This window comes from Stegostoma tigrinum, chromosome 12, assembly GCF_030684315.1.
Source record: "Stegostoma tigrinum isolate sSteTig4 chromosome 12, sSteTig4.hap1, whole genome shotgun sequence".
In the NCBI taxonomy this organism is placed as follows: domain Eukaryota; kingdom Metazoa; phylum Chordata; class Chondrichthyes; order Orectolobiformes; family Stegostomatidae; genus Stegostoma; species Stegostoma tigrinum.
This window is the reverse complement of record NC_081365.1, coordinates 53,088,245-53,112,905: the sequence shown is the minus strand read 5'-3', so window position 1 is coordinate 53,112,905 and position 24,661 is coordinate 53,088,245. Positions and strand designations below refer to the sequence as shown.

Below are 24,661 nucleotides of genomic sequence, written 5' to 3'. Positions count from 1 at the left end.
GCAAGTGGCAAGCCCTTGTTTGAAATCCCCTCAGTTATTGGGAAGAAGCTGCTTTTTTGTCTAGTTTCTGTCATCATTACTGACTATATCCTAGGATGGTGATGGCGAGCGTGAGGGGTGAAAGATATAGGACAGATGTCAGAGGTAGTTTCTTTACTCAGAGTAGTAAGGGAATGGAAGGCTTTGCTTGCAACGGTAGTAGATTCGCCAACTTCAGGTACATTTAAGTCATCATTGGGCAAGCATATGGACGTACATGGAATAGTGTAGGTTAGATGGGCTTGAGATCGGTATGATAGGTCAGCACAACATTGAGGGCTGAAGGGCCTGTACTGTGCTGTAATGTTCTATGCTCTATGTTCTATAATTTAAAAAAAAAAGCCCCTTTCATTTCAGAATCCACTTCGCTTCCCCTATTTCTGAAGAAGGGTCTAGACCTGAAACGTCAGCTTTCCTGCTCCTCTAATGCTGCTTGGCCTTCTGTGTTCATTCAGCTCTACACCTTGTTATCCCTCTTTTTTTAAAAAAAACAAGTTTCCATTGTCGTGTTTAAATTAAACATCTCTCCTCTGCCTATGTCTCAAAAAAAAGCAATCTTTCCTTTTCAAATCAAATATCTAGGCTTCATAAAACAGAACTGAGGAATTTGAACAGCACTGATTTGTAGAGATGAAGATCTCCTATTGTGAAGGCCATAAAATTAGGAATTAGTCTTTGATTTTGGGCATTGATGGTTGAATTATCTGATCCGTGATGAGAGGTCTCAATATTGCGTTCAGTCTGCTATAGATTGTGCTGCTATTACTTAAGTAGATTATTGCTTGGTGGACAAGATTTAGACTAAGTAGTTGTATTGGAATCAAGGTTGTGAATTGCAGGTTTTTTTGTATTGGGTGGTTGGGGGGGGCACGTGGCGGTTTTAGATTTACTTTGTTTCGTAACAGCATGATCTTAAACTTGGATGCGATTGGATATGGTGTGTTTTGGCAACTTTTCTCTTAGTGTCACATTCCTCATCATTGGTTAGGTACCCCCTCCATCAATTTTTTTTTCATTTTTCTTGGGCTTTGTCTGTTCTGGAGTGCAATTTGGAAAATCCAGCATTGTTTTCTGATTGATTCTCATGAATATTTTGGCGTCTTATTTGCTGCTGGCCATGGGAATGTCAGCTGATGATGGTGAAATCAAACATCTACAATGCTGCGTTCTGCCTTTGAGATGCCCTTTCTGGCTCAACATCTTTTTGAAATTCTGTGTACTGCAAAAATCTTATCTCCTTCTGCCAATCTTGCGATTAAACCACTTTGACATGTCACTCATCCTTAAGGTTGGTGGCAGCATGTTTCTGTCCAGTTATAAACTAGCATGGAGGCAATGAAACAAGCTGCACACAATCACTTTTCAACATGCAGCAGCTATACTCTCATTCAAGGTGCAAAATCTGAAAAAGTGGTGTGTCAACCATGGATAAAGAGGGACATTCAGCATTGCATAAGAAAGGCCTATGAAGTTGCAAGAAATGGTGGTAATTCTGAGCATTTGAAGATCCATAAAATGCAACAAAGCAAGACCAAAGAAACCTTTTAAGTGAAAGGAGAACATAATATTAATGCAATGTAGGGGAGAAAAAATATTGATTCTATAGGTATGTAAGAAAAGCAACATTTGGCTAACAGGGACCCTTCTTCAGCCTGCTGTGCTCCTCCAGCTCCACACTCTGTTAGCTCTGAGTCCAGCATCTGCAGTTCTGACTATCCTGTATAACTGCTGGCCCTGATGTGGGACAGAGGGAGAGCCATCCCTGTAGCTACCAACAGAATAGGGGTCCCAGGCAGCTACTTTTCCTGAGATCTCAGCACAGCTATCTCCCTGAAGCCTACTGACTCAGGGCTGTTCCGTACCAGGGGAACCAATGGCAACTGACCATGATGGATAGGATCAGGGTAAACGCTAAGGCTTTCTAAAGGTATTTAAGGAGTAAAAGAATGACGAGAGTAAGATTAGGGCCAATCAAGGATAGTAGTGGGAAGTTGTGTGTGGAGTCAGAGGAGATAGGGGAAGCACTAAATGAATATTTTTCGACAGCATTCACTCGAGAAAATGACAATGTTGTCGAGGAGAATACTGAGATACAGGCTACTAGACTAGGTGGGATTAAGGCTCACAAGGATGAGGTATTAGAAATCCTACAGAGTGTGAGGATAGATAAGTCCCCTGGGTCAGATGGGATTTATCCTAGGATCCTCTGGGAAGCCAGGGAGGAGATTGCCGAGCCTTTGGCATTGATCTTTAACTCGTCATTGTCTACAGGAATGGTGCCGGATGACTGGAGGATAGCAAATGTGGTTCCCCTGTTCAAGAAGGGGAGTAGAGACAACCCTGGGAATTATAGACCAGCGAGCCTTACTTCAGTTGTTGGTAAAGTGTTGGAAAAGGTTATAAGGGATAGGATTTATTATCATCTAGAAAAGAATAAATTGATTAGGGATAGTCAGCATGGTTTTGTGAAGGGAAGGTCGTGCCTCACGAACCTTATTGAGTTTTTTGAGAAGGTGACCAAACAGGTAGATGAGAGTAAACCGGTTGATTTGGTGTATATGGATTTCAGCAAGGCGTTCGATAAGGTTCCCCACAGTAAGCTATTGTACAAAATGCAGAGGAATGGAGTTGTGGGAGATATAGCAGTTTGGATCGGAAATTGACTTGCTGAAAGAAGACAGAGGGTGGTAGTTGATGGGAAATGTTCATCCTGGAGACCAGTTACTAGTGGTGTACCGCAAGGGTCGGTGTTGGGTCCACTGCTGTTTGTCATTTTTATGAATGACCTGGATGAGGGCGTGGAAGGATGGGTTAGTAAATTTGCAGACGGCAGTAAAGTCGGTGGAGTTGCGGATAGTGACGAAGGATGCTGTAGGTTGCAGAGAGACATAGATAAGCTGCAGAGCTGGGCTGAGAGGTGGCAAATGGAGTTCAATGCGGACAAGTGTGAGGTGATGCACTTTGGTAGGAGTAACCGGAAGGCAAAGTACTGGGCTAATGGTAAGATTCTTGGCAGTGTAGATGAGCAGAGAGATCTCGGTGTCCATGTACACAGATCCTTGAAAATTGCCACCCAGGTTGACAGGGCTGTTAAGAAGGCAGACAGTGTTTTAGCTTTTATTAATAGAGGGATTGAGTTCCGGAACCAAGAGGTTATGGTGAAGCTGTACAAAACTCTGGTGCAGCCGCACTTGGAGTATTGCGTACAGTTCTGGTCACCGCATTATAGGAAGGATGTGGAAGCTTTGGAAAGGGTGCAGAGGAGATTTACTAGGATGTTGCCTGGTATGGACGGAAGGTCTTACGAGCAAAGTCTGAGGGTCTTGAGGCTGTTTTCGTTAGAGAGAAGAAGGTTGAGAGGTGACTTAATTGAGACATATAAAATAATCAGAGGGTTGGATAGGGAGAGCCTTTTTCCGAGGATGGTGATGGCGAGCACGAGAGGGCATAGCTTTAAATTGAGGGGTGAAAGATATAGGACAGATGTCAGAGGTAGTTTCTTTACTCGGAGAGTAGTAAGGGAATGGAACGCTTTGCCTGCAACGGTAGTAGATTCGCCAACTTTAAGTACGTTTAAGTCGTCGTTGGACAAGCATATGGACGCACATGGAGTAGTGTAGGTTAGATGGACTTCAGATTGGTATGACAGGTCGGCACAACATCGAGGGGCCGAAGGGCCTGTTACGTTCTATGTGACCAGCTGACCTGACGACTGTCAACCTCGGAAAACCACTGACCTGACTGACAAGGCCTCCGACACATCCTGATGTTAAAACCAGCTCATAAAACCACCACAAAGTAAGAGAAACCAAGTTCTCAAACCAGACTGAACACTGTCCGAAGCCTTAAGTGAAGCACCAGCTACAGCAAGTGTAAACAGCCAGTTGTATTTCATTGTCGTGTTTATCCCCAGTTTATTCGTCAAGACCCAAAGTATTAAACCTAGCTAGCAAGGAAAGGTGGCAGTTCAGGGCAACCCAAAGGTCAAGAAGACTGTTTAAAATGTCTGTGTTTTGAAGCCACTGTTTAGTTTCTATTAGTAGTTAGCCTGTGCCAAGTTAATAACCTGGCAGTGTCAGTTTCACTGTTTTGCACTGTTTACCTTTTTAACTCTTGTAATTTTATTTATCTTCAGGTTTATTTCCCTGTTTATTACTTTTTCCTTTTATTTCTTGTGATATACTCAACATTGCATTTAATAAACGAGGAGATTGTTTGCAGTGAAACACCTGCCAACTGCCGCCTTCACTTCATATTCCTAAATTAAGTCCAGTGTCGGAACCACGGATCTGGGGGTGATTTGAACCACTTAAAAATCAGCAAATTACTGATCGCAGACCAGAATCCCTACACATGCTATTATTTAAAAAGGGATTGGGAGAGAATACCAGCAAATACTACCTGTTAACCTTCCGTCAGCCTCAGGAACAATACTAGAATCTGTTGTAAAGGATGTGATAAATAGCCAACTGATTTGATGACAATTTGTTTCGGACATCGCGTGGAGTTTTGAATGGGAAATTGTGTTTGAAATTTGTTTCTTTTGGAAGATGTCACTAACCAGATTTGCTAAACGAGAGCTAATTGACATAACATATATTTCAATTTTGAAAAGATTTTTGATAAAGCTCCCCACAGGGGGCTGATTAGAAAGATTAAAGTACATGGAGTCAGATGTAACATACTGGCATGGATTAATGATTGTCCAACAGAAAACAGCGGAGGAATAAATGGGTCTTGCTGGTGTTGGCAGGCTGTGACTATAGGGGGTACCACAAGGAATCGTACTTAGGGCCCTAGATTCACAATCCATGATATGGAGTTGGCGACCAAATGTAATGTTTGCACATGGTACAATTCTAGGTGGAAATGTTTGTCATGAGGAGGATGCAATGTGGCTTTGCTGGGATTTGGGGAGGGTAAGTGAGCTGGCAAGAAAGTGGGAGACAAAATATAATGTGTATAAATTAGATTATCCACTTTGGTAGGAGAAACAGATCTGTAGCGTTTCTCTTAAATGGAAAGAGGCTTGAAAGTATAATTATACAAAGGGAGTCTTTGCCGATCAGTCATTGAAGGCTAATATGTAGGTGCAGCAAGCTATCAGGATGGCTAATGGCATGTTAGCCTTCATTGCAAGAGGATTTGAGTGCAGGAGTTGTGAAACCTTGATTCAGTTGGTTGGTTAGAGCTTGGTTAGATCACATCAGGGTTATTGTGTGCAGGTTTTGTCTGCATATCTCAGTAAAGAAATTATTTCTATAGATAGAGAGCAATGAAGGTTCACTGGACTTGCTCCTGGAATGGTGAAACTTTCCTACGAAGAGATATTCAGCAAACTAAGCCTGCATTATCTAGAGATTTTACTTTGCAAAAAGAGTAGTGATCTCCTGGTAATCTGCCAAGTGCTGCATCTACCCTGTCTGTCACATTAAAGGTGATAAGGAAGATGCCATTTGGGTCCGAGATGTGGAGAAGTTAAAGCTCAGCCTTTGAGTACGTTTAAGATAGGGTTTGACTGATTGATATTTGATGACAAATGGCATACAGGGTTAGAGGGATGGCGTGAGTAAAAGATATTGTGTTCGATCAGCCATGATCATATTGAACATGCCTGAGCACGAGGCCCTTGTGCTGTGGATATTGGGCTCTAATATACCCACTACCTGCCCTGTGCCTTGACTGGTAAGGAAGATGCCTACCATGTTGGGTACAGCACATGTTTAGTGCTGAGAAATGAGGGCTAAAGTGGAGAAAGTTATTACTGGTATCCTGTGTTGATCAGTCATCTTCATGCTTTCTGTTTCATGTGTGCTTCATGCATGCTTTACTCTGTGCAGAAATGTGATTGACAGTGAATTTATTATTGTTATTATTTAATCAAAATTTTGCCAGTGATAAATGGTTTTAATATTCTTTATAATGTCATTAACTGTAAGTTTGAAATGAAAATTTAATTTAAAAGAATTGATTTGAATGGTGTATTAACTACACAAATATTTTCAGTAATTATGTGCATGTGAAATCATTCAGCTTGACTTCTGCTCAAAACATTAAAGAGTCTCTTATGGTGCAGTGATAGTGTCCCTACCTCTGACTAGAAGACCCAGGTCCAAGTCTCAACTGCTTATAAGGTATATAAATGACATCTCTGAACAGGTAGGTTTCTTCAAAAAACAAACCTCAGTATCTTCAATGCATTCATGAGTGCTGCTGTTTTTAAGGATTAAGAAATGGAAAATTTGTATGCAAAAGATTACTTGCACTGCCTCAATTGGTTTGAGGGTCAACAGAGGGAAACAAAAAAAAACTGCATTTCAGATTTACGACGAATTGACACTCTGGAAAGGTCACTATTTTTAAACATTTTCCATGATTGACTGTCACTGAATATTTCTTGATCTTTGTTAACTTCATATTTGTGCACTGTTTTGCCTTTGTATCAGTTGGAATTCATGGTTGTTGAACTTGATGGTTTAAGACTACCACACAGGTCACAAGATAAATAACAGATAGTGAGAAGCTATGACTATTATTATGGCTGTGTTAACTGTTAAGTTTTAGAGACAAAAATGATTACCCACCCAGCAATCAGTCAACAGATCTACACCACAGAACTTTTTTTTAAACAGTCTCACATTACCTATAATCTTGAATGTTGTTTTTACTTTTCCTGGGAACAAGCAAATGATAATCCACACTGTCGCCCAAAATACCACCCACCAAAAACCACCATCACTTGGATTTCTCCTCTCTGTCTGTTCTAGCAATTCACCTAAGTATGAAATTTCCCTGAGAGCCTTGCAGTAGTTTCTGGCTATGCATTCCATAAAAATGTCATTGTAACCTAATAACTGTATGGACTTCAGCTCAACTTGATGTGTACGTGTATTGTTGCTCAGGGCTTTAAACGTAAAGAGCGCCATATCTACAAATAGTGCACTGTACATAGTTGCTGGTTCTATAGCTGGTAGCTGCTTTCTCTATGTCTGATCCATGCTGTCTGCTTCCAAGCTCAGTCGGGAATTTTGAGCAACACTGTAGATTTCTTCCTCGAGAATCAGGGTGACTTTGTCACTCAACATTGAATTTGAGCCTCTCCTGCAGCTTGTGTGCAGTGAAGGATAATGTAAATATGCCTTCTATTGAGACATAAGCCTGGCTACCTTTTTTTTCCCTTGACTTTTCCAACCTGGTGACCTGCAACTGCATTCTGAGAGAAATGCAGTACTTCATTGAACAAAATAAACTTCTAGCCTGCAGCCCCTTTCCTTGACAGTGTGGTATATTTTGGGATAATGTCAGATGTAAATGTAAAGGAAGCTTTAACACAACCCCTTTTGTCTGTAGAATATGAGAAACATGTATTGTAAACTCTGTCGAGAGAAATCTATCTTTAACTCGGGAAGAAAAGTGCTTTTGGCCAATAAGGCTTACTACTTGAGGGCAAAAAAAAAGGTGTGGAATACTCCAATTGGCTGTAAGTCTGAACTTACGTGCAGTGATGCATTTGGCTAAACCCAAAAGGGTGTCTCTTCCTCTGAAGAAGTTTATCCAGGTGTCTCACTGCTCCAGTATCTTAAGGTAAAGACCAGATAAACAGCTCATAGAATCAAAATTGTAGAATCCCTGCAGTGTGAAAGCAGGCTATTCTGTCCATCTAGTCCATACTAACCCTCTGAAGAGCTTCCCACCCTGACCTACCCCTCTACCCCATCCCTGTAAGCCTGTATTCCTATGGCCAATCCATCTAAACTGCACATCTTTGGACTGTGGGAGGAAACCAGAGCATCTGGAGGAAACCCACGCAGAAACGCGGAGAATATGCAAACTCTACACCGTCACCCAAAGGTGGAGTTGACCCTGTGTCCCTGGCACTGTCAGGCAGCAGTGCTAACTACTGAGCCACTGTGATGCTGTCGTGAAAAACATTTTAAGAGATTTGTTGAATTTAACCGTGGCTTCAGTTCACCTGTAGTAGAAATTTCTACAGATCAGAAAATGAAACAGATATCTTTGGAGATGTGCTTGCATCAAGTAAATTGCACTGTACTTTCCCTAATTTAATGCTTTCTGTCTGTGGGACCTTCAGTGGACTGAAATGGGTCATCTGCTTCTTTTGTGCTAACTCATTGACTTAGGTTATTATTTTAAAGATATTGTCATCCTTTTTTTCAAAGAAAAGTCCTTGTCTTTTTACGTGAATACTGAAAGCCCTATTCTATTTTAATGTCAGGGAGGTATTCTTGGTACATTTTTGTACTAAATTCAGGTGCGGAGGTACCTGCTGGCTGACCTATGTCCTTTTTCTAACTTTGATATCCATCTTTGGCATCAAGAATTGCAAGGCCAGATACAAAGCCTGATTTGACCTCACGGTGAATGTGTTCTGCACTGTTGGGATTTTTTTGTATGCCATTTATCTTGGGGCCTTATGATTTTGTGTTGAACGAAAGACAGTTTTGTGGTTTCTGTTTGAGACTGGCCAGGATAAACTTCGGTAGGTTCCTCCTGTACATTGTAGAGAGCAGTATAATGCAGACAAATCTGAGGATTCAAAACTGGGAATTAAAATTTTCCCCACTGAGGAATATTAATTGAAAGTTAAATGGAAAATTGTAAGCAAATCCAGTGATCTGATGCATTTTGCTTTTACTAAACTCTCAAACCCAGGGAGAGAGAGCCCTTGGGCATCACTTGAAAAGGTAATGAGTTAAACCACAACTTGACCTGAGGCTTCACTTTTCAGAAGAAACAGTGATATTTTTCAGCAATTTATCGCTTTTCTTTTGTGTTCAAGTTGAAATCATAATTTTTCTGTATTTCTCATGCCTTTTTACCTTTTTTAAATGTACCAGTTGTAATTTTCATGTACATGTCTCTCTCTGTTGTGCAATGAGGAAAATCTAAACTTCAGTTGAACAATGAGTGAACGCGAATCCGATTTGTGTGCTTGGTGTTCTTGATCAACTTGACCAGTCACTTCTTCTGTCCACAAGGAGTGGTTTGGTTTGTCAGTACCGCCAATTCACAGACTACACAGATCCTTAGAAAAAGCCGTATTTGTAGTTTAGGTTTGATGGAAAACAATAAAGTAGACCCTTCTGGGAGATTACTTATCTCTGAAATCATATTCTAACTTTTTAATTTCCCAAATTTGATAGAATTGCACTTTTTATTGTCATTTGCATTTTTATTTCAGCTCAGTGTATTTTTGAAATTATTTTGAAGTTCTAATTGCATTTTCTTGGTGCAATTTTCTAATTTTCAGGTGTCTTGCTGTGTGAATAGATGACAAAAGATATTGCAGTATAATGAAATGAAAACTTTCAGTGCCTTTGTAGCTAGAGGCTGGGCTGTTGCATTTAGTGAGCTGGTCAACTTAGGCAGCCAGCCCTCATGTCTGAAATGATGTATTGAAATAAGAGTGCTATAATTCTATGGTGAATATAATGCTGATTTGACTTGGTGTTGTACCACAGGGTGATATTTGGAAAATGTTACGTTTTTAAAACTCTTTTTGTGACTTATTAGCAAGGAAATTATTCATATTGTAAAAAGGACCTCTTTGCTGTGAATTGATTTCACACAAACAGCATCAACATGTTTCACATCTTTTGTCCCTAAACATTGTGTATAATCACAGTTGGATCTTATTTATCAGGTACTTTGGTATCTTCTCATGAAGCACCCGCAGTTATCAATCTTTTGTCATGTATCATGTCTTTTAAGGTACGAGATCAACCTCTGCCTATCTCTTGTAATACATCAACAAAAAGTACACACTTTCAGATGTGTTCTCACCAGGACCAAATACAGTTTTAAAACCATTCCAAATAATAACCGAATGAACTGCAGATGCTGTAAATCAGGAGCGAAAGCAAAGTGGCTGGAAAAGCTCAGCAGGTCTGGCAGCATCTGTGAAGGAAAATACAGAGTTAACGCTTCAAGTCCAGTGACCCTTCCTCAGAACTGATGGTGGCTGGGAAAACATCAGTTTGTACATAGAAAAAAGTGGAGGGGGAATGAGTCTGCATTTAAAATAATTCCACTGTATTGTCATGTTTGCATTGCACTTTGCAAGATTAAAATCCTCCATAGTGACTTCCATCATAATCATTCTTAGATTTTTAAATGAATGCTACCCTATAATAACAGATGCTTTTTCTCTTGCCCAGTAGTCTTAAACATGCAACTTTATACGGGTGTTTAGAGTTCTCCCTACTGAATTTCCCCATACAAATGTAGACATGCTATTTACCTGCACTGCTGTAATTGAGTCACATTTTCCTGTTCTGTAATAGCATTTCAAATTAATGTAAAGTGGTGTTCTTCAAAACTGCAACAGCAAAACTTTAATGGCAGCCATTAGCACTTCAGGGGTTGTGGGCGCTGGATAATCAGAGCCTGACATCTTGTGTTATTCTCAGCATACCAGCACAGAAACGTGTTGAATCTTGACATCCTTTTAATCTTGATTGGACTTACCAGCACAATTCACTGTATGAGCTGCAGCTCTCGGTGAAGGTTATTAATATCGTCCTCAAAGTACAGGAAACTAAGGCCTGTTTGGTCTAATGTAGTTGAAGAAAATCATTTCCTGATCTAACTAGAATAGTCTGTTGTAATTAACAAGATACCGTTTATTGGCTGTCAGAGGGAAGTTACAGATTACGTTAATAGGCTAGACCTTGTTACCAAGACTTGGAAGAGAATTAGATGTTAGGTGTCTCTACTTGGGGTTCATAAACTGATCTGCCCACAAGGTGGTGTTTATGGCACTTCTCAGTAAAGAATCTCCTTGTTTTCTATTGTTAATGATATTTATGTAGAGAGATACGTGCACTGTGACTCTATCTTGTTCCAAGTCTCTGCCTTTACAAATCCGGGAGATGTGGAGTTTTCACTATTCTCGTAAAATGTGTTCTTTTCAGACTTGGAAGACTGGTACTTTGCTGGATGGGAGACTGTTGTCTTCAACCTAAAACTGTCTGGAAGGGAATAAGTAGATCCCTTTTAAACTGGAGTTTCTTTGCGTTATCCTGAATGGTTAGATATTGGCTGTTTCTTCTCGGCGGTAGCTTCAATGGAGTTGTATGTATCTCATCTTCAGTCTGCATCAGCAGATATTGTCAATTCACCTGCAGGTTTGCACTGAAGCAAATAAACCTTTTTACATACACATGTTGACTGGTTTGGACTCTCGCATTCGCCCTCCGTCTCTACATTAATTGAGCGGCAGGTGATGGAGCACCAGTCTTCAGCATTATTGCCAGAATGTTGTCAGGGTCCAATTTATACTGGGCATCAAATGCGAAGTAAATGCTTTGATATATCATTGAAGGAAATGACAGTTGAAATTTATATTTATGCTGTTCACAAAAAAGATTGGCTTAAAAACAGCAGAGGATAGCTAATAATATTCTGTGGTTCGCTTTAAGTTTGATATATCTTGTAAAAGCTCAAAATATTGTATTGTCTTTCTCCTTTGTGTGAGAGCTGAGAAATTTTGTCGCGTTGGCAATGGAACATTCAGGGAGATGTTAATAGTCATGAGTTCTCAGTTGAATCACTACCATTTGAAATTTACTAATGAATGGAGAAAGACATGAAATAGAGAGAAAAAAATAATTTCTAGCAGTGAGGCATAGTATAGTGAAGCTATTAATCTTAAATATGTTGTCATTTGATGTGGAATTGAATTGTTTTTCAATGCTTGAGGAAGTTAATCGTTGTAAATCAGTCTCCTATTTGGGTGCAGGCTGATTTCTCCGTCAATATGAATAGTGCCATGTCATAGCAATTCAACCTTAAAACAAAGTTAGCTGAAATTCACATCGTCCCTAATTTTGTCTGGGATTTGTAACATGTAAACAGATCATGTGCAGTTGTCCAGGGGTTACCTTTTGGTGTGGAACATCGGGCAAAGCTGTAAATAATTTCGAGCAGAGATAATGGGAACTGCAGATGCTGGAGAGTTCCAAGATAATAAAATGTGAGGCTGGATGAACACAGCAGGCCAAGCAGCATCTCAGGAGCACAAAAGCTGACGTTTCGGGCCTAGACCCTTCATCAGAGAGGGGGATGGGGAGAGGGAACTGGAATAAATAGGGAGAGAGGGGGAGGCGGACCGAAGATGGAGAGTAAAGAAGATAGGTGGAGAGAGTGTAGGTGGGGAGGTAGGGAGGGGATAGGTCAGTCCAGGGAAGACGGACAGGTCAAGGAGGTGGGATGAGGTTAGTAGGTAGCTGGGGGTGCGGCTTGGGGTGGGAGGAAGGGATGGGTGAGAGGAAGAATCGGTTAGGGAGGCAGAGACAGGTTGGACTGGTTTTGGGATGCAGTGGGTGGGGGGGAAGAGCTGGGCTGGTTGTGTGGTGCAGTGGGGGGAGGGGACAAACTGGGCTGGTTTAGGGATGCAGTAGGGGAAGGGGAGATTTTGAAACTGGTGAAGTCCACATTGATACCATATGGCTGCAGGGTTCCCAGGCGGAATATGAGTTGCTGTTCCTGCAACCTTCGGGTGGCATCATTGTGGCAGTGCAGGAGGCCCATGATGGACATGTCATCTAGAGAATGGGATGGGGGAAAGTTGCGGTCCTTAAAGAACTTGCACATCTGGGATTTGCGGGAGTGGAATGTCTTATCGTGGGAGCAGATGCGGCGGAGGCGGAGGAATTGGGAATAGGGGATGGAATTTTTGCAGGAGGGTGGGTGGGAGGAGGTGTATTCTAGGTAGCTGTGGGAGTCGGTGGGCTTGAAATGGACATCAGTTACAAACTCGTTGCCTGAGATGGAGACTGAGAGGTCCAGGAAGGTGAGGGATGTGCTGGAGATGGCCCAGGTGAACTGAAGGTTGGGGTGGAAGGTGTTGGTGAAGTGGATGAACTGTTCGAGCTCCTCTGGGGAGCAAGAGGCGGTGCCGATACAGTCATGAATGTACCGGAGGAAGAGGTGGGGTTTGGGGCCTGTGTAGGTGCGGAAGAGGGACTGTTCCACGTAACCTACAAAGAGGCAGGCATAGCTGGGGCCCATGCGGGTGCCCATGGCCACCCCCTTAGTCTGTAGGAAGTAGGAACCACACCCGGCACCTTCCCCTGCAACCGCAGGAAATGCTACACTTGTCACATCCCAGATGTCCAAGTTCTTTAAGGACCGCAACTTTCCCCCCACAGTGATCGAGAACGCCCTTGACCGCGTCTCCCGTATTTCCCGCAACACATCCCTCACACCCCGCCCCCGCCACAACCACCCCAAGAGGATCCCCCTCGTTCTCACACACCACCCCACCAACCTCCGGATACAACGCATTATCCTCCGACACTTCCGCCATTTACAATCCGACCCCACCACCCAAGACATTTTTCCATCCCCTCCCCGTCTGCTTTCCGGAGAGACCACTCTCTCCATGACTCCCTTGTTCGCTCCACACTGCCCTCCAACCCCACCACACCCGGCACCTTCCCCTGCAACCGCAGGAAATGCTACACTTGTCCCCACACCTCCTCCCTCACCCCCACCCCAGGCCCCAAGATGACATTCCACATTAAGTAGAGGTTCACCTGCACATCTGCCAATGTGGTATACTGCATCCACTGTACCCGGTGCGGCTTCCTCTACATTGGGGAAACCAAGCGGAGGCTGGGGGACCGCTTTGCAGAACACCTCCGCTCAGTTCACAACAAACAACTGCACCTCCCAGTCGCAAACCATTTCCACTCCCCCTCCCATTCTTCACCACACAACCAGCCCAGCTCTGCCCCCCCCCACCCACTGCATCCCAAAACCAGTAACCGGTTCTTCCTCTCACCCATCCCTTCCTCCCACCCCAAGCCGCACCCCCAGCTACCTACTAACCTCATCCCACCTCCTTGACCTGTCCGTCTTCCCTGGACTGACCTATCCCCTCCCTACCTCCCCACCTACACTCTCTCCACCTATCTTCTTTACTCTCCATCTTCGGTCCGCCTCCCCCCCTCTCCCTATTTATTCCAGTTCCCTCTCCCCATCCCCCTCTCTGATGAAGGGTCTAGGCCCGAAACGTCAGCTTTTGTGCTCCTGAGATGCTGCTTGGCCTGCTGTGTTCATCCAGCCTCACATTTTAATAATTTCGAGCATGATGGTTGATTTCTGAATCTCTGTGAGTTGCAGATTTTTATTTCCTTTCATTGAAATGTGCAACAAGGTGATCACAAACCCAAGATCTAATTGAAGTGATTTTGAATATTTGCATTTTGCTTACTTTAGAATCATTTGAAATATAAACACAACAATCATACATATGCACGCATCTAGGACAACATGCAATTGTGGTATACCAGTTCTGAGGAAAGGTCACCGGACCTGAAACTTTAACTCTGTGTTCTCCTTCACTGATGCTGCCAGACCTGCTGAGCCTTTCTAGCAACATTGTTTTTGTTCATGAATTGTGGTATGCTAATGGGCTGTTGTACCATTTTTTTTTAAAGAAGGTCAGCTAACACCATCCACAAGTGGAAAAGTCAGTTTGGTTATATCCTGTTAATCTAAGGTTGATTTCTGTCTTGTAATTTTTTTCAAATAAAAAGTTGTTTTACATTTATCCTTATTCAATTTGTCATTTTTACTTTTTCTGTTTGGCACTAGGGTTAGGCAGAGATAGAACTGTAACTCTCCAAATGATTAAGCTGGAAATGGTATCAGAATTTATTGCACTAATACAAGGGTTAATTTTGTTTTCATGTACTCTGTATGTTAACAGGGATCATTTGTCTTGGGGATGCTTGCAAATAGCACTTGACATTTTTAAATGGGATGGAAAAACTTTGGTTTGATTTAACGTAAACGTTTACAGGCTAACAATGCGTCAGCGCAGTTCTCCTGTCACTGTGGTATACTTTCAGTTTTGCATCCAAAGTGGAATAGCTTGAGAGGACCTGCAAGTGATAGGCCCTTGTTCAGCCTGTCTGGGACAGTCTACATTATGTGAAGTTCCTGGGTAGATTCCACAGAGAGCATTGCTGGGTCGGCAACTGTTCACCATATAGGTTGACTTGAAGGAAAGAAATGATTGTAATGTAGCCAGATTTGCAGACAAAACACAAATAGCTGGAAAGGGAGGTTGTAAGAGGCATATAACCCATTTATAGAAAGGTATTGATACGTTAAGTGAGCGGGTTAACAAGTTGGCAAATCAAGTATAATGTGGGAAAATGCAAAGTTGCTCGTCTTGGCTGGGTGAATAAAAGAACAGAATATTATTCAAATGGAGAAAGGCTGCAACACAAAGGGACTTGGGAATACTTTTGCATAAAATGCAAACTAGCAGACAGGCGAACAGATAATCGGGAAGGGATATGGAATATTGGTCTTTATTTCATGGGGTTGGAGTATAAGGGGAGCCTTGCTGCAATGGTTAAAATTGCTGGTGAGACCACATCTGCAGCATTGTGACCAGTTTTGATCTCATTGTTGAAGGAAAGATATTGTCTTGGTGGAGGCAGTTCAGAGAAGGTTCACTGGGATGACTCCTGGTATGGAGTGATTATGAGCAAAGGCTAAATCGGTTGGGACTCTTCAACTCACAGGAGTTCAGAAGAATGAGAGGTGGTTTTGTTGAAACATAAGATTCTAAAGGGGCTTGATAGCATAAATGCTGTAAGAATACTCCCCTACACAGGAGAGCCTGGTACTAGAGAGCATAGATTCAGGATAAAGGGACACCAATTTAAGACAGAGCTGAGGAATTTCTTCTCTGATCATGAAAGTCTCTTTGGAACTCCTTGCTACAGCAAACTGTCGGGACTGAGATAGATTCTTGATCAGTAGGGGAATCAAGCATTATGGGGAAAGGAGCGCAGGGAAGTGGCAGTGAAAAATGTTGGATCAGCTATGATCCTATTGAATGGTGGAGTGGGCTGAATGGCCTACTCCTGTTCCATTTTCTTACAATATTATGGTCAAAGTTCGTTGTCCACAGTGCTGTCTGTGTTAATCGCTGGGCTGCCCTTGAAGTTTTCCTCCCTCCAATCTAACTGATGGACTGATCTCAAAATCTCTCAACCCTTGTTCTTCACTGCTAGATTTCTCTTTTAACTCTTTTCTAGCTTACTATCATGTTTCTGGTCTGCTCACAGCTTGCCATCATGTAGAAGTATCAGCTGCTTTTGGGACCTTGATACAGTTGAGGGCTGAACACAAGGTGAGTAGTAACTATAAATACATACAGAAGCATGGTAGTGAAGAGTTTCACAAGTATTGCTTCCATTGGGCCTCAGTCCATTGTGATCTGATATCATTATGACATAGGTACAGACACATGCTCAGCGGTTCTTACCACACTGTTGGTACAGTGAACGTTTTACTTCACAACGATATGCTAATTTCATCCCCAAGATCTCCTTTTCACAATGTCTCTTAGTTTGCTACGCTTGAAGATTCTTGTGTTTGAACGTTAATAAGCCGCTTTCTTGCTGCTTCAATAACTTGATCATTTAATGACTGTGGTATCTCACGTCCCCTCCCAAAAAATATCAGGAAACATTTCTTTTAGATACTTCTCATACAATAAATTATCTGCTCAATCACTATATGCTTGACATGTGCTCACTTCATGCGGTTTCCAATCCTGTTCATACTTAAACTACATTCTGAAGAAGGGTCACTGGACCTGAAGAATTAACTCTGATGATTTCTCTCCTTTTCCAGCAATTTCCTTTTTTGTTTCTGAGGAGTTTAATAACAGGTTACCTTTCGAAGCCTCACCCCAGAGGGATCAGGCTAGTAAGCATCGTGAAAATTTGTTGGGGGTGGACTTGCTGCTTATTTGCCACCATCACATAATTATTCCTTAACCTCTGGGCAACTTAGAGGCTTTTCTTCCATGAGAAAGCTGTACTTTGGCTGAGAACTGGTCTTGTGCTGGGCATTTAGATCACTGCTTGTTTGTTCTAAATTGTGCTCTCATTTTTTTTTAAAAAGAAAACAGTATTTTGTTTGCCGCAAGCTATTCTAACTGAGTCATGGTGAAATATTCTGCATGGTTTTAAATATTTTTAGCCATGTGTAAACTTTCTCTAACTATGATGGAATGATAGTGTGATTAATAACTGACATCCACTATGCCACCAGTCACGGTATCAGTAGAAATGTGTTGATTCGATTACCGAAATAGAACAGTAGAACATAGAACAGTACAGCACAGAACAGGCCCTTCAGCCCACGATGTTGTGCCGACCATGCTTTACCTCTTGCTTTACTGTTAGGCCTCCTACTATTCATAATAAGAGACCTCGCCAGAGTCCTTTGAGCTCAAATTAATTCAATCATTATAAACAAAACTTACTCTTATAGCCACTGGCAATTGCTGGTTAACCCCCTAAGCTTTGATCTGGAATTCAAGCTATATGCCCCAATCCCAAACTCTGGCGCACATACCAAATGGCAAAAGACTAGTCACTTCTGAGATAATTTAAGCAATAAAGTTTAAAAGGGAGAGAAAAATACACTGTTTGGCCAAGAGTCTAGAAACAAAGGATACATGTCCACTGGATTTATCAATGAAATAGATTTGCAGAGAGCGATAAACTGAAGGTCAAATTTAAATTCTGATTGCAGTCAACCTGGATTTGAGATTTTGGGACATGGTCACAATCAACAGCCTCGCATATTACAAGGTGGTAAGAAATACCGCGTTTGAAAGCTCTGTCAGGTTCCCATGGTGTCAGATGTCCACGGTAGCAAGTTAGCAGTGACTCGTGGCTTCAGGGATGGAGGAGCGCTTACGGAGATAAGACTTGGACATTTCACTTTCTTCTTGGCTCTGTTTCTTGTATTTCTGCTTTTTTAAAAAAAATTCTGTTTTTTGTATCTAAAATGGTGATATTTTGTGTCTAAGATGGTTGTTTCTGTTATTCCTGTTCTGTGTTTAGGATGACACCTGAGACTGGTGACTTTGTACACTTTTCACTGTACTCCTGTATCCCTGTACTTAAACACCCATGACCATAAAAGCTAATTTTAATTCTAGATTAGAAACCTGTAAGTTCCAGGGTGTTTGACTTTTGGGTCCGTCGAACAGAATTCAAAATCCAAAGAAGGTCGTTTGGCAGCCATAAGCACAGATGCTCCCATGCTGGTTTCAAAATCACTTTTTTTGCAGCAATTCATGCAATAGCCTCCATTACTTACCTCTATGAAAGCATTGCCGTGTTGCTTTCTCCAAAGGCTTTTGTTTTTTTCCCATGAATGGCAGATAGCTTACAGCACACAATAAATTGCTGACCTCATTCCTTGCCTGATCCAGAAAATAACCAAATAATTTCATATCTTCCAATGTTTCCAGATAGTCCTTTAAATATTTTCCCAACAATACTTAACAAATCTGCTTTTCTGAATACAATGTGTACTTTGGATCATGTTACCTTAAATCTACAGTAGTTTTCACTCAGTGGGACTATTGATATTGGCTTGTTTCACCTCCGGTTTTCTTTCACTATCCAAGAGTCTGCATCCAAATGTTGTTCACCAGTCCACACTTGCCTTCATCTCTTCTGTTTTACACTCGTTCTGGTTTCAGCTGAAAGACAAATTGAGATTGTTGTGATAATAAAATGTGAGGCTGGATGAACACAGCAGGCCCAGCAGCATCTCAGGAGCACAAAAGCTGACCTTTCGGGCCTAGACCCTTCATCTAGGCCCGAAAGGTCAGCTTTTGTGCTCCTAAGATGCTGCTTGGCCTGCTGTGTTCATCCAGCTCTACACTTTGTTATCTTGGATTCTCCAGCATCTGCAGTTCCCATTATCACTTAAGATTGTTGTGTCTTTGTTTTCAATGTCTTTCTTTTTCCTCAAAATTTGATTCTTGAATTTCTGATCCTGATTTGTCCCACTCATTTGTTTTTGTGTTAAAGCAGCTGATTCTCTTTTGGCATTCCACATTATTTTTTATTTTATAAAATTTTGTTATTGAAACAACAACTTTAGCTTTTCCTTGTATTTAATACAAATATAGAATTGTTTTAGTGAAGTTACAGTTCTACCTAAAATCTGCGGCATTATCTATCTTCATTACTGCCCCAGACAACATCAGGTGATAGATTGCCTATAGCACTGAAAAAGGCATTTTAATTCATTCATTCATTCATTACTCCCCATCAGTTCCAAGGAAGAGTCATACTGGACTCCAAGTGTTAACCTTGTTTCTCCAACCGTTGATGCTGCCAGATGCAGATTCTGCGGTATTTTCTGTTTCTTTTATTTGAGATTTCAGCTATCCGCAGTCTTTTGCTTTTGTTCTGTGGAAAACATGCTCATAGCTCATGTGAGGATCCTGAATTAGATATTCTTCACCATTTTGCATGTTCTCTAAACCCACTACCTGCCACCCTCCGTTACGCGCTCACACCAGCACTGTTCAAACAAAATTCTGAGCAAGCTTCAAAAACTATATGATATCTTTGCACATGATACTCCAGTATCTTTTGGCCTGATTGAAGTGTTTTGAGACCTTTGTTATTTTCAAATAAATCAAACATATAGCAGTGTGTTGTTGGGTGTCAGTGTTCAGAGAAAGAGATTTGGGTCAATTTCTGGCAGGGGAATCCTTCTTCAGAACACAGTGCTTGGTAGTAGGGGAGGAGCGGGGGGCATGTTGCACCTTTTGAAATCGGTTTTTATCCATCATATTGTGAATGAGAGATTTTCTCTGCCCATGTCCAGGTTGCAGAACATTAGATTTGGATTTCTGAATCTTAACGTTAGCTGATATTGATGGATTTTCTTGTGACCTTTATGAAGGCAAGCTATTCCTAGAACAGCAGAGAGGCTAAGGAATTCATTTTTCATGGTTTCCATTTCATTTAGAGGTGAGTTAGTGTTTATTCAATGAATTTCATGAAAGTTTGTTGACCATTTCTCCATTAGATTCCAACAGGTAGTATGTGCAAAGCTGTCACTTGGAGCAATCCTCACAGTTACTACAGCCACTAAAGCAAAATTCACAGCCATGTTTTTGGTGGTAACATGGGGACAATTGTTGTGAGCCTTGGGCGAAGATTTGTTGCTCTGCAACATGCCAAAGGAAGTCTTGGTATTTTTAAAAGAAAAATCACACTTGGAATTTTTCTGTGTGACCCTGACTTGGAAAATAGGACAACAGAAGTTAGGTGAGGTAGGTGTTCAAGAGGAGCCCAGTCAGCTCTTCAAGCATGCTTTGCCACCCAATTACATTCTGGCTGAGCACCTATTTCAGTGCAGGCGAATAGGATTACCTCTCTCTTTTCCTTAATGTCAGTGGATTCTAGATATCTATTTATTTTTCTGTCTGGAACATGCTTAATGATTGACCTTCGACAGTCTACGGGGGAAAGAATTCCAAAGATTCACCATCCTTTTGCGTGGCACAGGTCCTTTTGCTTCATATGGCCTACCCCATATTCTGAAATGTCTCCTCATTATAGACACACTAGCCCGTGGGAAACATCTCACTCTCAACTGCACTGTCATGGCGTGTATCATTTTGTCAGTTTTAATGAGATCACTTCTTGTTCTTGCCTTAAATCCTTTTGAAATAAGGCCAACTTATGATTTGCCTTCCTAATTGCTTGCTCCACCCTTCAGTAGTAATGAATTACTTGCTGCAGTGGTTCACTTTACCTAACGAAGGATCCGACCCAGATGCGTCCTCCCATGCCAAGTGTTCTGCTATGTTGCTGTGATGCATGAAATGTGAAGAGTATAAATCCATAGGACAGTCTTTTACTTTGTAAGCCTTCATTCATTACTGAGTATGTCATGCATCTTCCTTTCTTCTACCTCCCAGTCCTTTTTTTCCCCATGTGTGGGGTGAGCAAAGTGGCATATTGTTCCTTTTGTTTCATTATCACCTCATGCTGCGATTGTACATCCAGTTTTGCATAGAAATATTACTTTTGCTGTTTGTTTTTGAAGAAGCACATTGACCGGATTATTTTTCCTGTCAGACTTTAAAAGCCACGTCATCTGAAAGATTACAGTAGTATATTGTTGGCTGAGCTTGTGAGCAGCAAAAATTGCTTATGCATGTGATGCTGATGACAGTTCTAAGTTTGATCAATTCCAATTACAAACTAATTGATTAAGCATGACTACTGTATTCATTCACAACCCTCAAAGGCGAAAGCAGAAGCAGCTGGAGGTATTCATCATTAACATTCTCATGTTCTGTTGTGTGATCGCCTTGTGGTTTGAAATCAAGCAGAAACTGCTGTAAGGCAGTCATGCCGGTCTGTTTCAGGATTCTGTCACATAAAGTGCGACATTGTTTCACAGCGTGTTAGAGATTTTGAAAACAGAAGAAGTCATGCAGCAGAATTACCCTGTCAATCATTCTGCTTCTATCACCCATGTAGAATTTAGCTCATCAACGATCTACACTGCTATTAAGATGGGTTCACACCTTTCATCAGATTTCTTCCTCTGGTGCTTTAATAAAGTAAATTACACATTTGTAATGGCACCATCAATTGTGTTATGTCCTGTGGTTAGTATGTCAGGACACCTTTTAATGAATATACGCATGATATCGTTGCTATTATAACATGTGACCTGAGGGTATAAAGATCTCATACTCCATCATATCTCTTGAATGACAACTCTACTTCGAAGTAAGTGACATCTGTTAGACACATACCATCTAATGGTTATGTTTAATGTTAAATTATAATAAATGTCTGGATTCTTCAATATCCTGAATTGCGCCCAGTTTATGTTGCGGGAAATAACACAAACACAGCAAGCAGATAAAACACTATGGAGTCAGAGAGATGTACAGCATGTAAACAGATTCTTCGGTCCAACTTGTTCATGCCAACTAGACATCCTAAATTAATCTAATCCCCTTTGCCAGCGTTTGGCCCATATCTTCTAAACCATTCCAATTTGTTTACCTATCCAAATGCCTTTTAAATGTTGTAGTTTTACCAGCCCCGACCACTTCGTCTGACAGCTCATTCCATGTCCGCATCACCCTCTGCCTGAGAAAGTTGCCCCTTGGGTTCCTTTTAAATCTTTCTCCTCCTCCTTTAAAGCTGTGCCTTCAGGTTTTGAAATAGACATTTTCTACTCACCCTGTCCATGCCATTCATGATTTAAACTTCTAATATTGAGCAAATATTTGCATTGTGCTGTTGCATTTTTGTGTAATGCCAATGGAAGAAGGATTATTATCCCAAGTGTCAGTTATGATCTGAAACAAAATGCAAGTAATCTTGTCCAGAAACCTATTGCATAACCATTCCATAACATTGGTCATACTTCCTCAAAGGTGGAGGACAATTAAAATGACAAACAAAGGGGGAGCAAGTAGAAAACTGCAAAACTGTGGTCCAGACAAAGTGTGAGTCAGGAACACAGATAATTGAACGTCAGTGATTAGTTTCTGGAGTAGGCCACAAAACCAGATCCTACAAAGTAATCACTAATCATGGTGTGACATTGGTTTGAGCTGGCTTCTGCTCTTTTGCAATGTACTGCACACCCAATCATTGAGAAAGCAAGTGCGGACAAACTCCTGGTGTGGTGATGTTGAGTGATAACATCCAGCAGCAAGACAGCCAAATTGTCAAACAATTGCAAAAGTGAGCTTCTCTGCTGATGAGAATATAGTTATTAGAGGAGGATGAATTGGCAAATTTCTGAGGAGTTTGATTAAAGTTTGAAATATTAGCCTTGTATACGCTGCTTGAATTGTTTCTCCAATTGTGAAATTGAAAACTTGCCTGTGTACAGCCAAGTATATCTGTTTGGGATAAAGTTGTATCTTTTCACAAGGATGGGGCATGTATTATATCTCATGGTCAATTTAACTTTAACAGTTGTGCAGTAATGATACCATTGCTGCAAACTATCTTCAGGCTGTATGTTGTAAAACACTCTGACTCTGGGGAGCAAGAGGTGGCGCCGATACAGTCATCATGTAGGTTACGTGGAACAGTCCCTCTTCTGCACCTACACAGGCCCCAAACCCCACCTCTTCCTCCGGTACATTCATGACTGTATTGGCGCCGCCTCTTGCTCCCCAGAGGAGCTCGAACAGTTCATCCACTTCACCAACACCTTCCACCCCAACCTTCAGTTCACCTTGGCCATCTCCAGCACATCCCTCACCTTCCTGGACCACTCAGTCTCCATCTCAGGCAACCAGCTTGTAACTGATGTCCATTTCAAGCCCACCGACTCCCACAGCTACGTAGAATACACCTCCTCCCACCCACCCTCCTGCAAAAATTCCATCCCCTATTCCCAATTCCTCCGCCTCCGCCGCATCTGCTCCCACGATAAGACATTCCACTCCCGCACATCCCAGATGTCCAAGTTCTTTTAAGGACCGCAACTTTCCCCCCACAGTGATCGAGAACGCCCTTCACCGCGTCTCCCGTATTTCCCGCAACACATACCTCACACCCCGCCCCCGCCACAACCGCCCCAAGAGGATCCCCCTCGTCTCACACAGCACCCTACCAACCTCCGGATACAACGCATTATCCTCCGACACTTCCGCCATTTACAATCCGACCCCACCACCCAAGACATTTTTCCATCCCCTCCCCGTCAGCTTTCCGGAGAGACCACTCTCTCCGTGACTCCCTTGTTCGCTCCACACTGCCCTCCAACCCCACCACACCCGGCACTTTCCCCTGCAACCGCAGGAAATGCTACACTTGTCCCCACACCTCCTCCCTCACCCCCATCCGAGGCCCCAAGATGACATTCCACATTAAGCAGAGGTTCACATCTGCCAATGTGGTATACTGCATCCACTGTACCCGGTGCGGCTTCCTCTACATTGGGGAAACCAAGTGGAGGCTTGGGGTCCGCTTTGCAGAACACCTCCGCTCAGTTCGCAACAAACAACTGCACCTCCCAGTCGCAAACCATTTCCACTCCCCCTCCCATTCTCTTGATGACATGTCCATCATGGGCCTCCTGCAGTGCCACAATGATGCCACCCGAAGGTTGCAGGAACAGCAACTCATATTCCGCCTGGGAACCCTGCAGCCATATGGTATCAATGTGGACTTCACCAGTTTCAAAATCTCCCCTTCCCCTACTGCATCCCTAAACCAGCCCAGTTCGTCCCCTCCCCCCACTGCACCACACAACCAGCCCAGCTCGTTCCCCCCCCCCCCCCCCCCCCAACTGCATCCCAAAACCAGTCCAACCTGTCTCTGCCTCCCTAACCGGTTCTTCCTCTCACCCATCCCTTCCTCCCACCCCAAGCCGCACCCCCAGCTACCTACTAACCTCATCCCACCTCCTTGACCTGTCCGTCTTCCCTGGACTGACCTATCCCCTCCCTACCTCCCCACCTACACTCTCTCCACCTATCTTCTTTACTCTCCATCTTCGGTCCGCCTCCCCCTCTCTCCCTATTTATTCCAGTTCCCTCTCCCCATCCCCCTCTCTGATGAAGGGTCTAGGCCCGAAACGTCAGCTTTTGTGCTCCTGAGATGCTGCTTGGCCTGCTGTGTTCATCCAGCCTCACATTTTATTATCTCACTTCAATCACTGTTAGTTTTAAAAGTGAATTGAGATCATGTTTGGGAAATTATTTTCATGAAATGAGAACTTAACTGACAGGCAAAGCAAGCATTTAGTGCTCAGCATT

At 42.4% G+C, this 24,661-nt stretch overlaps 1 protein-coding gene and 1 long non-coding RNA gene across 6 annotated transcripts in view; one reads left to right on the top strand and one right to left on the bottom strand.

Moving 5' to 3' along the window:
• Window positions 1-24,661, top strand: part of igsf11 (immunoglobulin superfamily member 11) — a 280,353-nt gene that overhangs the window by 173,756 nt on the left and 81,936 nt on the right. The window lies entirely within an intron of this gene.
• Window positions 1-24,661, bottom strand: part of LOC125456922 (uncharacterized) — a 72,639-nt gene that overhangs the window by 8,551 nt on the left and 39,427 nt on the right. Inside the window, exon 3 of the long non-coding RNA XR_007248540.1 lies at window positions 18,438-18,592. This is a non-coding gene — a long non-coding RNA (uncharacterized LOC125456922). The remainder of the gene's footprint in view (window positions 1-18,437; window positions 18,593-24,661) is intronic.